Source organism: Tamandua tetradactyla, chromosome 18, assembly GCF_023851605.1.
Source record: "Tamandua tetradactyla isolate mTamTet1 chromosome 18, mTamTet1.pri, whole genome shotgun sequence".
Taxonomy (NCBI): Eukaryota; Metazoa; Chordata; class Mammalia; order Pilosa; family Myrmecophagidae; genus Tamandua; species Tamandua tetradactyla.
Genome location: NC_135344.1, coordinates 40152090 through 40166996, shown reverse-complemented (window position 1 = coordinate 40166996; position 14907 = coordinate 40152090). Strand labels below are relative to the sequence as shown.

Here is a 14907-nt window from a genome sequence, read left to right as displayed (position 1 = left end):
CTATAAAGGTTTTAGAATGCTTTCAGTAATCCCTAATTGCCTTAGTCAGACCCTGTCTTTCAAACAAAATGATAGTGTTCTGCATATTTATGATCTATTTTCTGATATAATTAGATCCAGTCAAGTGTTTGGTGGACATAGTCCTGTCTCTGCATCTAGACTTTAAATTCCTCTAAGGAAGGAACTATGTTTAATCAATTCTTTGTGACTAAATAATTCCTATAGCATATGGCCAAGTACTGGGCACTGGTAGGTGCCCGATACTTAGTTGTTGGTTATTTGAGAGGCAATAGACAGTCGTAGCCGAGACCACAGTGTCTGGAGTTAGATTGCTGTGTTCAAATCTGGGGTCAGCTACTTACTAGATGTATAGCCTTGGGCAGATTACTTCATCTCTTTGTGCTTCGGTTTCTTCATCTGTAAATTTTTTTATTAAAATGCTACTTGGTTAACTCATTGAGCTAATATATGTAGAGTGCTTATAACAGTGTCTGGCAAGTGATAAGAACTACATGATTTCTGCTGTTATAACTATTCTTTTATTATTTTGAGTTAATGGTGCCCCCAGACCATTATGTATAACCACTTATCAGTAGAAAAGATGATCTTTTCACATGTTTATTAGCCATCTGAATATGTACTTTACTGAAGAACCTATTCAAACATTTAGTTCACTTTTTTTTTTTTTACCGAGCTGTTTACTTTCTCATTACTTAGTTTGGAGAATTCTTTATATATTCTGAATGTAAGCCTTTTATAAAATAAGTGTTCTGCATATATTTTCTCCCAGTCTGTGAGCTTTTCTTTTTTATTTTTTTTTTAACAGTGTCCTTCAAAGAGCAGAAGTTTTAAAATTTGTTGTAGTCTAATTTATCATTATTTTTCTTTTTGGATCATCCATCAAATTTTAAATGAAATCTTGCCCAATCATTCTGTTCCTGTCTATCTTCTCATCTGTCTCTCACTGTCATAGCGCTATTTATCACCTTTTGTGGGTGACTGCCAAGTCTGTAACTCTAGATCCAGTTTTCCCTCTGAGATGCAGAAGTGTATCTGACTGCCTCATGGATATTCCCATCAGAGACTGTGATGTTGTCTTAGTGCAGAAAAACAGCACTCTCATCATGAATAAGAAAAGCCAATACTTTTCTATCTTTATGGGGCATCACCACCCTTAAAGTCCTATCTATGGTTTAGCCTCTTCTTATATTTGACCTCCTTGACTGAAGCACTTCCTAGTTTATCCTGTCTGAGTTCAAGCTCACTGCCCTTTCCCCTCTTCCATGCTCTGCTCAATTCATCCTAAACACTGATATCAAGGGAATCCACTTAAGATGTCAACCTGAATGACTTCTCTGCACATATTCATAAATCAAATGTATAAAGAATACAGTTCAATCGATTAGAATGACAATTGGGACTCAGCATTTATTCCAGTCTCACATTCCAGTGTTCCCCTCCCATTCTGTTCTGGAGAGGCAGGCAAAGTGGGCTACTTGCATTTTTTCCAACAAAACTATCATTTCCATAATTTGGATATAATAAAGAACTGTGGATACAAGATAATTTTCCTGTAACTAATTAATCAGTGAGATAGGATATATATATACACACAATACCATTTAGCTTCAAGGTCTTTCTGGATATTTATATTAGTTTTACTGCTGAAATTCTTATGACCTTGAACAAATCACTTGACTCTCTAGCTATCTGTCCCACCATCTGTTACTCTGCTTTTGGTGTCAGCCATTCTGATTGGTGATAAAATGCAGGAACTGTCATACCAGCTGTGTCTTTGTCCTATTCTATATCTGGCACACTATTTTAATGCTGGGTAAGAGAGACGAGTATGTGGAAATATCCCTTCAAGGTAAATAAATGAATGGCTTGCCAAGTCTCAGTGGACACTGTACTAAGCAAATTTAGCTAGTGAATTTCTTCATAACAGTTAGTTAAGAACTGTCTGCATTCCTCATATGGAAGTCAGTATGTTTTCCCTGTATACATAGAAGAGCAAAATCATGACGGGTAAGAGACTTCCCCAGCCACAAAGCCCTCTTTGTCTACTCTTCCTTGAAATTCTAAAGCACTACTCTACTTTGTTTCTTTCTCTTGAATTACAAAGAGCCACAACCCCATCCCCAACTAATAATGGTTTAGTTATAGAATATTCCAGTGCTACTGGTTTTCCATTCTGATTAATGAACTTTTATGTGTTTGTATGTCTTGTTTCTTGATTATTACACCCACGAAAGTGTGTTTTTGATGTTTGTATATGTGTATGTGTGTGTTTGCGTGAGTGACAGTGTAAGAGCAAGTGCACTCACAGATATATAAATACTGATTGAAACAGGACCTCTGAATAATCAAAATCATAACAGGATAGATTGCTTTAATCTCGGGAAAATTCTTAAATGATTGGGGTTTGTATTCCCTTCCCCTAATCTACCATGGCAGTTGCCATCCTTTTTGGATGCACATTATTCCCTTTTGAGGTCCCATTCCCATCAAATGAAGACCTAGGTGTTTAGTGCCCATTTGGAGCCACTCAACTCCCTGAGCAAGCTCCAAGTACACTTTACCTCATAAAATTCATCATTGGCTGGCTCTACCTGCTGATCCTGCTCATCTTTCCATTCCTTCCTAGAAGACAAAAGGAGGAAATAATTTTATCAAGTAATTCCCTAAAAAGCAATTTCCTCCATTAACCATTCAAACTGAGATCTTTCAAAACCCCTTTAGGACTGGCTAAGCCGTCCATTATGATAGATCTGTAGCAGAGAGTCCTTTTCTTACTCTCCAATCACTGGCAGGTAGATTTCTCATAACCTTGTCCACAAAGCCACTATTTCCTTTATTAGAGTATTTATTATATTTATTACAAGTATTTACTCCTATTTCAAATCACCTTACTAGTTGTCAAGTTGGTTAAAGGCTGCAACCTCCAGCTAGCTATATTCATCTTTATATGCATAGAAAGCTTAGAGCTTAACACAGAATCTAGTATGTGTTGGTTATTGAGATATTTTTATGAAATGAGGGAATTAATTGTACCAAGTAGATGACTGCCTATCGCCTCGACTAATGAAATTAACTGGTTAGCATGTGCTATTTTCTGTTTATACTCTAATGAAACAATAAATCATGGAGGACAGAAATAGTTAGAAACTTTGCTGTTAACCTCTGGGTAAATGAATATTCTGTATACATTTGCTCACCATGAAGTTTATGACCATTGTGAACCATTACTATATGGGTAGAAAATAACACAAAACTCAGGCCAAAAATAAACTGGGAGCTTCAAGCCAAAGGATGAATAGTAAAAAGGTCATTTGGGGAGTGGAGATGTTTGATTTTGTACAAGCTGCTGGAATGCACCTACCAGAAATGGAATGGCATTGAAAAGAGGGATTTATTAAGTTGCAAGTTTGCAGTTCTAAGGCCATGAAAGTGTCCAAATGAAGGCATCCAGGGGAAGATTCCTTGATTCAAGAAAGACTGGTAGGTTCAGAACACCTCTGTCAGCTGGAAAGACACATGGCAAGGTCTGCTAGCTTTCTCTCCTGGCTTCTCATTTCATTAGGATTCCCTGGGGGTGTTCTTCTGTATCTTCAAAGATCTCTGGCTGTGTGAGCTCTTTCAGTTCTGTTGGCTCTGAGCTTTTTCCAAGATGGTTCCCTCTTAAAAGGGCTCCAATAAGCAACCCCACCTTTAATGGGTGGAGACATCTCCATGGAAGCCATCTAATCAAAAGTTACCTCCCACAATTGGATGGGTCACATCTCCATGAAAACAATAAAAAAGATCCCACCCAGCAGCATGGAATGAGAATTAAAGGGCATGGCTTTGCTGGGATACATAATAGTTCCAAACCAGCACAGGAGGGAAGACCTCCAGACACATCATTAGTTTGATTTCTGTTTGCAGAACACAGACTTGTATATCACACTACCCTTCTCACAGCATTTTACAATAAAGTGTTAATATTTCTGTTTGTGGGACTGTCCAACTTTCATCCTAAAGGCTTATTAGGGTTGAAAACCTAGAAAAAATAGATCTGTTCTACAAAACCTGAATCTATTCACTTATCATATAACATGTATTCATTCATTAAATATGGACTAATTTGCTTATTCTCAAATTCATTCATTCATTCATTCAATAAACTTTTATAGGCTTTTCAGAAAAGTAAAGGAAAGCACAATAAAGTAATTGTACCCTTGTGTGTGAGAAAGACACCTGCATTCCAGGCTCTGGAATAAACCAGAATGTGCCAAGTGATTGAAAAAATGAAAGCACAGTGTGACAGAAATTCAGGGTAAGAAGAACTAGATCCCATATAGAAAGGCAAGGTGAATGTTAAGAAAGGGGAGTAGTTGAGACTAGGACTTAAAGTAGGACTTTAAATGGGACTGATTACAAGCAACAGAGAGATTCAAAATTTAAAGTATAGGGGGTATTTGGCGAATTATAAGCTGTTAGCATATACATGAGAGTACAGGAACATATTAAAAAAATTGATTATAGGTGAATCATGGAGAGTTTTAAATTATAGCATGCAGAGTTTAGATTTATTTGTGTTGTTTGTTTTGCTTGTGTTTTTTTTTTACTTTTTTTTTTCTTTAAGTAAAGCTTGGTGCCCACTTCAAAGTACCATTTTCGCTTTCCAAAATCCCAGTGATTTGTAACTCAGCTATATTTCTATAATATATATTATTATCTGGATCAGTAATCTGACACTTAGCATTCACCCACAATTTATTAAAATGTAAGCTGCTTGAGAGAGAGGTCCATGTTCTATTTTTCTTTTTATTTCCCGTGATTCTGGGATCAGTTATTGGCATATCATAAGCACCAAATAAAGGCTGTTATTTTTTTTTATATTGTTATACTTCATAATAAAATCTGGTTGCAATTTTTGCTCCACTCAAAGTTGACTTATCATATAAAAGGGAAAAAAATGCTAAGTTAAGGCTTTTAAAAACACATAACAAGATAATGTGAATATTTAAACTAGATGAAAACAAATTTTTGAATTGTGGTAAATTTCAGATGAATATCATACAGATTTTCTTTCTGTATTTTATTGACCAGAATTTGTAATTACCTTTTACTTTTATTTATTTACAGTACAACTGTAGTTAATGTATGTATTGATGACCCTGAGACCTTGTGAGTTCCCTTAATATAATGTAAAATAAATATTTAATTTGATCAATGTATTTACTGATATATTTATCATAATTTTATCTTATAATAGAGATTGTCAGTTAATTATCAATTTGATTAGTTGAATATTCAGAATATATTATTGTTTGCAAATTCTGGATAAACAAAAGACCAGTATAACCTCCCTACTGCACACATGGTGGTATAGCAGACTAAATAAGTAGTCAAATTTAATAATGTTGTGCTTGGATAATTTTATATTTGGTTGAAAATGCCACCTAATAACTAATGTTAAGTGAAATGCCACCTAATACTAATATTGTTAGTATTGTAATAATAGTTTCTCAGCACTTAAAAAATTGAGATATTGTTACAATTTCACCACAGGTTAGTTGGAAAACTTTGTGCCCTCTCTGATTCAGTCTCCCCTTAGAGAGAGATAAGAAATTCTAATTTGCGAATGCCTTAGACATGCTTAGCATAGCCTTCCATCTGGGACAGATGTTCCAAGCCAGTGACCACTGAATCTATTTGATTACTATTTGTCAGAGAGTTCACTACATGACTAGATAACCTGCTGTGGCAGTCTGACATAATGGAAGAACACTTAGGTTTTGGAGTAAGGGAGGCCACAATATGAATCTGGCCTTTCTCACCAACTTACTAGCAGTTTGAAAATGGACAAACCCTTTTCTCTTCCCAGAGCTTCAGTTTCTCATCTGCAAAACAGAATACTAATTTACTTGGTTTTGTGAGATTAATATGAGATGATATAAACCCAGTGCCTGGAAGCAATTGTTAATTGGACAATTAAATATTAGAAAGGTCACTAATTTGCCAACCACCATCCAAGAAAGAGAGGAGTGAGTTTGGGGTCTTGGTTATTCCAGTCACATGCAAGATGAACACTGAGTTGGAGCATGGAAGAATCACAAATGCAGATGTTCAGTTTATACCAAAACATGGGAGAAAAGATGTGGAGTGCTTAGGAACGTTGCTCCGTCTCCTGGGTGCTATGTATAGGAGGGTTGCAGAGAAGTCTGGAAGGATGGTTTGAAACTAAACTGTTCAAACTGTGGTGGCCATTTTTTTTTTCCTACTTTGAGAAATTTGGACTTACCTGACAAGTGATGCAAAGCCAAGGATGGTTTTTAAGCAGGTCTGTAATTTACAAAGCTCTCTCTCAAGGTAGTGTAGAGGATTGATTATAGTGAAAAGAAGCCAGGGGTCAAGAAACTTGCCTGATGACTCTTGTAGTCATCAGCTGAGAGAAGATGATGATGTGGAGGAGGTTAACTAGGCCAGTAGTGGAAGCACTGGGAAAAGGGAATGTGACTCATGTCACATTACTGGAGGAAAATTGGCAGGTGCAGGTGCTCCATGGGTGTATGGAAATAAGAGAGGGACAGGAATAAAAAATGACTGAGATAATTTTCTTGGATCACTGGTAATACCAGGTGGGTTAAATCATCATTGGTTGAGATATAGAAAAGAAAGATGGGCAGGGGGTACAGTAAAAGTGGGGAAATGTAATAAGGAGTTCAATTTAGATTGTTTGAGGAGATTTTTAAATATCTTGTTAGATATGAAAGAAAGACAATTTTAAAACAGGTTTGAAACTCGGGAGAGTTGAGACATAGAAAAATGGATCGTTGATTAAGAAATCTGCTTAGTAGTGGTAAATAAAAGCACAGCAAGAGATGAGTTTCCCTATGGAGTGCTTGCTAGAAGAAGAAGAGAACAAAGGATATCTTTATGAATGCTCTATGATTGACAGAGATAATATTTAATGAGTTCCCTGTATAAGGTAATTCGCTAAGCACTTTTTATGCATTTTATTATTGAATCTGCACAATAATCCTCTGAGGTTTGTGTCCATGTTATTAAGAGGACAAAGAAAATCAGAGATTTAGGAAAGTCAGTAGGAGAATAGGATCTGAGCAAGGAGAGCCTTCAAGAAGCAAAAATTGGTCAATGGCATCAAATGATCAGATTGGTCATGTAAGAATAGAAAGGGTGATGTGCCATACCATTTAAAGAGCTCATCAGTGAAAACAGAAAGATCTTGATAGAAAAGAAAAAAATGGAAATCAGATAAAAGATGAGAAATAAGTTGGAGTTGAGAAATTAAATACAGACACATTCAATTTCATTTGGAAAAGTTGGTAGTGAAAGAAAAGGGTGAAATAAGATTACATGTTGTCATTGTTGAGGACATAATTTGAAATGGTTATAGAATTTATGGTAAATCACTTTTAGAATCTAGTGGAACCAATACTTATGATGTAATCAGCATTCTAATTATATATATTTAAAAATAGTGCATCAAATATCATATATCTAGGGAGCAGGAAACACTGAGAGTTAACTTTTACAATGAATATTTGATGATCATTCATCTTTAGTTTAAAAAGATATGCATATTATTGTCTATTCCTGTAATTAAAAATATATATATTTGTTATATCTATGATGGGTCTTTACTTTTGTGTGTTGGTTGTATTGCTTGGTTTTGCTCTCAGCCAATTTTTTTTTTCTTTTTATAACCCCGCTTAACTCCAGACAGTCATTCCTGCCCTATTATCTTCTGTGACTATAAATTCTTCACTTTGTTTATTTCATTACCTTAAGGATATGTATAGATCATGTCATAGAGAGTTTTCTTTGGATACCTCTCTTTTTAGACTGTATAAATTTAGTCCCTTATGTCTAAACTCATATGTCTTGCCCTCTTATCCTGGGAGATATTTTGGTGGCCTTCTGATTTTTTTTTTCTCAGATCACTTCTATAGCTTGTCAGTATTGCAGAGAAAAACTAGGATGGGAAGCTAATGATATCTGACAAAAAGCAAAAAAAATAGCTTCTTTAACATTTTTAACTAACGTATTTATGAAGATGTGGAAAAACAAGAACAATTACATAGAAGTTAAAGTCAAGAAGCTATAAGGCTAAATAGAGGTGGAAAAAATCTCTGATACTTCTTGTACTTGGCATGATGAAATCTACCAAGTCTGCTGTCCTAAAAGAAATAGGGAGATATGTGAAAGCCAAACAAATATTACACAATGGATTGGCTTAACAACAGGAATTCATTGGCTTACAGTTTTAGAGACTAGAAAGTATGTTTCCTCCCAGGATTACTGTCTTCTGCCTTGTGGACAGTCTTTGGGAATTAAAGCTTTTCTATCACAAGGCAATGCACATGATAGCAACTTCCTCCTTTCTCTTCCAGTTTCTGGCTGCTCCCTGTGGCTTCTTTTTCTGAGTCTAGTTTCTTTTGCTTATAAAGGCTTCAATCACACTGGATTAAGGCCCACCCTCATTCAATTTGGGCGCACTTTAACTAAGAACATCTTCAAAAGTCCTATTTACAATGGATTCACAACTGTAGGACCAATAGTTAGGACCCAAACATGACTTTTGTGGGAGACATAATTCAGTCTCCAACAGTCACGCACTCTCGGCACCCTCCTGCTGGTGTAAAGACAAGGGTCTGAACCAAACATAAAATTGAATGGATTGCTCTATAATTCAGATAGTGATTTTGGAGATGGTCAGATGCTCACTTTCCCATTACCCTTTTTGTTTTTTTTAATCTATTCATATTTGCAACTCACAGAAAATGACAACGTGTTAGGGACATGAGAGAGGTGTGGATTGTTATATATTACATTCTGGGAAGTTAGTCTCAAAAACCCTGAAAAATGAATATATATGGAAGGAGGACATGCCAGATACTGTAAATCATCTGTGCACTCCTATTAAAGGATCTAAGAGTCACAATCAAGCAGGCGGTGAAACATGAGGTTCAGACAGAACTACCATATGAGGATCAGTAACCAGAAAAGGAGCTTCTGAAAAATATGTGGCATTGAAAAAAAAAAGAAGTACAGTAGTGGGAGTTAATTAATGTTCATAAGGTAATCCATGTTAGTTAGCACTGGGTAACAGGACTGATATACAGTGGATTCTTAAAAAATATTACCTCCTATATGCAATCACAACAGACTGATATAAAGATTATAACGTATGCTACTGGAAAAGGCAAGGAATCTTATGTTTTGATAATGGAGTGTAAATCCAAATTGGAGGTTGTAAAATTGGAACTGACTTTATTGAAAGTTACAGCAGTGGTGTGGAAGAAAAACTGAAAAGACTTTTCCCAGAATGCAGAAGAAAAAGACAAGTTGGTAGGAAGGATGAAAGGACAGAGCTGGAAGGCATTGTACTTTCACCCAAATTGTTTTATTAATTGTTTTAATTCTCTCCATTCCTCTTAGAGAAGTGAAGAGTGAATACTCTTGGGCATAATGAAGGATTTTATACAAAGCATCAGCTAAAGCTGTCAGTTCAAAACTCTGGGACTGAAGGAACAGGTACAGGGCAGATAAGAAATAGAATTCTTTCTCCATTTAACTGCTCTGTTATACCTTAGGAAACAAACATAAGGAAGAACATCCTGGAAAGTATTAAAAACAGAAGCAAAAGCAGCTAATCTGAGGTGGGAATCCAAAGACACACAGATAATGTAGAAACAAAGGAATCCCAACAAAAACAAGAGAATCCATAGCTGACATTGAGGTGATCAAGCTAGGAGAAATTTCTTGGGTCACAAACACTGTGTTTAATTAGGTGTCTTTGCCTTTAAGTTTTGAATGAGAGGTAGCCATTCCAGGGGCCAGTTTTGCCTGGAGAGAATCTGGTTTCCAGAAAATTTGTTATTTGTCTAAGTTCAAATAGCTAATTTGTGTCTCAGGTTATGAAGTCTTATTTTGTTTTGTACTGAGCATAGTTCATAAAGATGTTTAAGAAAGAGAATGCTGATCTAAATAAAGATGAATGGCCAGCAAGAAGCCTAGCCAATGAAATGAGAGTCAAGGAGAAAGAGTTGCTGGGACATCAGCTGATATACTCTATGTACCTAGTCAGATGTTCCTGTCTATAATGGGGAGAGCTCCAGGAGCCCTCAGAGCCCACCCCTGGCTGAAGCACTTGGAGCTTGTTAACTCTGTGCTCATTAAGCAGCATTCTGGTTTTAATTTTTCTATCCAGGAAGTTTTATCCTCAGTTCTGAAACAGGGACACTTTTTAGTGGTCACAAAGATTTACTTCTCCATCTTTGCAACATTCCCGGTCACATTCCAGATTTGCATTATTTATCTGGCTTCTACTTGATACATCCAGAAACTGAGAGTGCAAAGTGACCTAATTCAGTATTTTCCATTGTGATGGTTACAAAGAATTGTTTTATATTGAGTTTAAATCTTTATCTTATTTTCTACCTATCCTAGTTCTGCCTTCTGAAGTGAAGCAGAAGCAATCTAGCCCAACTTTGATGAAAAAGCCTTTTGTGCTTTTAATGCAGGTGCTTCATCTCCTACTCTTCTACTTTACAGGCACAACAACAGTTTCTGTTATCATTTCTGACATAGATTGAGACTTTACCGCATCCTGTTCACCCTCATAAAAGTTCTCTTCAAAATTCTTCTTACTGCTATATCAGAAAACATACAATATCTTTTTTTACAACCAGATAACTAGTTCAAACATGATCTATGTACTAGCATGACTGGAGAAATCAATAAAAGTCATCTGTAATCATATTGAGCAAACAGTATGCTCTGTTCTATGTGGCCTCAAATTCCAACCAAAGTAATTCTTAGGTTTAATAGCTGTTTTACACACATAGGAACACAGCCTCTATTTTTTTTTCCAAATGTGGATTTATGCATGCATGCAGAAATGCCTCAAACAACTTCCTAGACAGAAGAAGACATGAAATATCCAATGGTTGTGTATTTCCTGTTGCTTGCTGACGTGCTTGGTGAATCTCATAAAAACCCCAAAATAGATCAACAATGTGAAGTGCAGATTTTTTGTGGTTAATCTCAGTTTCCAAAGGAAGAAGACATTGGCAGCTTTGAGAAAATAATGGGGGCTAAATGTTAGATAAATTAAAGTAAGACAAAATCCTTAATGAAATTGATAAATATGGATTCACTGAGAATTTAAGTATATATGTTAAGACTCACAGTGCATGAGAAATGTTGCTGAAGTATTATTGGGCTTGAAGAAGAAAGATTAGGAGAAGTGAGGAAAATATTACTTACTGCCTTTAGATTTCTGCAGGCTCTTAAAGGAATGAGGTTGGCTAAAGATTGAGGCTGAAATATCATTAGGTATCTGTTAGATGCTTAAAGTGGAGAGTCTAGTAACCTGAAGTCCTATTGACCTTTTACAGACAGCATCAGTAGGAAATTTTGACTTTCAAATAAGAAAAGGACCAGTTAAAAGTAACTTACCTAAGTCATTCTCACCCATGAGCCAGTTTAACAGAAGTTGTTTTGTGAATCACTTGTGGAGTCTGTAACTGCTAAAAATAGAAGGAAAAAAAAAAATCCTTGTCTTAGAGCTACAGGAGTGTTAACAGTTTGTCCCAGCACAATTTACTACCTAATTAAGGACCCCTGAAGATGGTCTTGCCATGTTGGCTTGAACCCCTTCTGTGATAGAGAATAAGCTCAGTCTTCAGGGTGAATCCACAGTGCCAGTAATGGCTCAGTTAAGGACTCTGACATTTATTACAAGGATGATGCACTAGGTTTTATAAATTTCATTATATATGTGTGGATGTATGTATAAAAAATTTACAATCTAGTAAAATCTAGTTTTTTTTTTTTTTTTTTTGGTAATTTCTTTGTATTTATTTTAGTTTTTAAATATACTCTCTGTTCTCCAGAAGTGTTCATATACTTGGAGGCCATTACTTTTCTTAGATTTAGTTTTCTCTTTTGTAGGTAAGCTACCCTCAACTTTCACCAGTGTTCCTTATGTGAGAAAATCCACACATCCTGTTACTTACCTTCCTCAGTGTATCATCTCTGATTTGTCTGTGTAACTCGCGCAATGGGGGCTGGGTGTGACATAACACTTCCAATATCATTGCGCACACCCAAATCCTGTGAGATAACTGTTCTCACAATCTGGATCATGTGTTTTTATTAAGGCATCTTATTTTAGTCAACTATGCATTCATAAAAATAAATCAGGCTTTTTGTTTTGTTTTGTTTTGTGCATTTTGATGTTCATACAAATCCTCCCTTTTACTGTTTATTTTTTATCTATGACATATTTTTCCAGATAGATGGCAAATTTCTTAAGGGTAGAGATTCCTCCTTCGGGCCCCAAATGGCCACTGGCCTAGTGCAGAGTTTATAGTAGGTACTCAAAGAGATTATATGTTAAATCATGTCAAATTAAACTGTACTTTACTAAAGTACAAAGTAAGCTTGTTCTTTAACATACATGATACTAGCTAAGAACATTCTTGTTACAGAAAGTAAGAAAATTAGAATCACAGGAAAACACAAAATAAAAAAGGCTGGCAAAGATCACCTACCTCCAATGCAATTAACCTATGTTCAATAAAATCTTTTTGTGAATATTTACAGAATCTGTATGGAAGCCTTATGATAGCATTCCAATATATCGTGTGAAGACTTAGGAGAGGATAGACTTTCTTTAAGAAAAATGAATATATCTTGATCAGAATTTGCTAATATATTAGCAAATGACTGTTCCCTTAAAAAATTATTCCAGTTTTCAAAAGGCCCATTAAAGCATCCCACTCTCCTAGTACCTTTAATTGTTTCTAGATCATTAAGCATTTGATTGAGAGGCTGTGGGGAATGGGGACAAGGGGGAGGTGAAAATTAAAGCTAAAGAGTTTGGAACCACTGCTAATTGAGGATCAATCAGAAATGAAGATTGATCATCACGCGACGGAGATCTAAGCCTGGGGCAAGCAAGGGTTTGATTTGTAAAGGTTTTTTGTCTACAGTGAACACTTCAGGAGGCACTGATAGAATGGAGTGGAGGTTTTCATGCCCCCTCAACAGCAACCCCAGTGTGCAGTGTATCTCCTCAGAAGGCTACAGGGAACTGACAGCATCTTGGCACTCAGTTTGCTGTTCTATACTCTGGCCTGTCCTTTCCACAAATGCCAATTCTTTTGTACTATCCTACATGTAAATGTTATGTGATTTACAGCTTTCAGTCTTAGTTTGTCAGGTTGCTGTGACAAATACCACTAAACAGGCTGTCTTAAACAACAGGAATTTATGGCTCACAGTCTTGAGGCTAGGTGAAATTCAAAATCAAGGCATCAGGAAGGCAATGCTTTCCCCCCAGAGTCTAACATTCTGATTCTGGCTACCGGTAATCCTTGGGAATACTTGGCTTCCTGGCTTCTCCCTGTGACCTTCTCTCACTCTGGCTTCCAGTTTCTGTTCTTTTATAAATTCTCAAGTAATCCAGATTAAGGCCCAATCTAATTCAATTCGGCCCCAACTTAAATAACATCTTCAGGAGATCCTATTTATAGTAGGTTCACACCCAAAGGAATGTGGATTAAGATTAAGATCATGTCTAAATCGGGGCACATAATTCAACCTAACATGCCTTCATTCTTATATTTTCTCATCCCCTCTTTCTTTTATAATATAATTTGACACTCTTGTAGCATTTCTGACATTTATCATCAGATCCATGGATTGTTTTCAGACACTTGAAGATATTCTTGTTGCACCCCTTAATTTGGAGAAGTGTTCTGTAGAGTAAGGTGTGAGTAGGTGAGCTATAATATAGCCAAGCGAAAACCTCCGTGCCCCTTTATATCAGCAATGACAAAGAAAGCCCTTAGATATTCTGCCTCAGTGAAGCATCAGGCTAGAGTTGTAACTGAGGAAACAAGAGGCTCTGTGAGGCAAAAGGTCAGGTTGGAGTCTCCAGATTATGACTTTGAAAATAATAAGCCCCACAGGGAGTTGCACTGGAGAGGATTTTGGAGATAGAAGAGTTTCTCCAAATCTGGAGACTAGGCCCCTTAGAACAGGCAATCTTCACTCCAGCCTGTCGCTATAAGTTAAAACAGCCTAACACTTCCAGCTCACTACTCACTGCTTTGGGAGAAGATTTAGCATTAAAAAGTTTACACTTTCAGTTGAAAACTTGTGATTATCACCTAGTAACCCAAATTTGCATGGGAAGCATCCTCTGTCCTGGGAGTTAAAAAATTAAAAATTAAAAAACAAATAAAAAAATCAACCTTAGGTGAAAACTGATCCAACTGGTGTTCTCCCTCCCTATTATTTTTCCCTTTGAATAAAAGAGTATTTCTCTTAAAAATTATCAAACTTGGCAATTCATATTTTAAAATGGTAAATCATATTTTAAAACTTTAATTTTTATGTGAGATTAAAGCAAAAAATGTTTCTTTGGTACAAAATTTATATCTTGACTAGTGCATCTCCTAATATAACTGAACACCATAAATATATGGAACCTTAAATAGGGCATAAGATTTTGTAGGTTTGTCCAGAGTGATGCCCTAATAAATCCCAGAGTGATTTGAACAGTGAATAAAAAAAGAATTTGCAAAATCCCCTTGGAGTAATGGTGAGAAAGAGGGAAAATTCAACTTCCCCATTTGGAGAAGGCCTGATATTCTTGCAAGCAGTGAGGACAACAAAATCAATAGGCCAAGCCCTCAGTCTTGGGATTTGTTCATCTGAAACTTATCCCCGCAAAAGATAGGCTAAGCCTACTTAAAATTAGGCCTAAGAACCACCTCCAGAGAACCTCTTTTGTTGCTCATATGTGGTCTACCTCTCAGCCAACATGGCAAGCATACTCACTGCCCTCCCCCTCTCTACATGGGACATCACTCCCAGGGATGT

The 14907-nt window shown here is 36.3% G+C and overlaps 1 long non-coding RNA gene across 3 annotated transcripts in view; it reads left to right on the top strand.

The window, feature by feature from the left end:
- Nucleotides 1–14907, top strand: part of LOC143662132 (uncharacterized) — a 326678-nt gene that overhangs the window by 9015 nt on the left and 302756 nt on the right. The window lies entirely within an intron of this gene.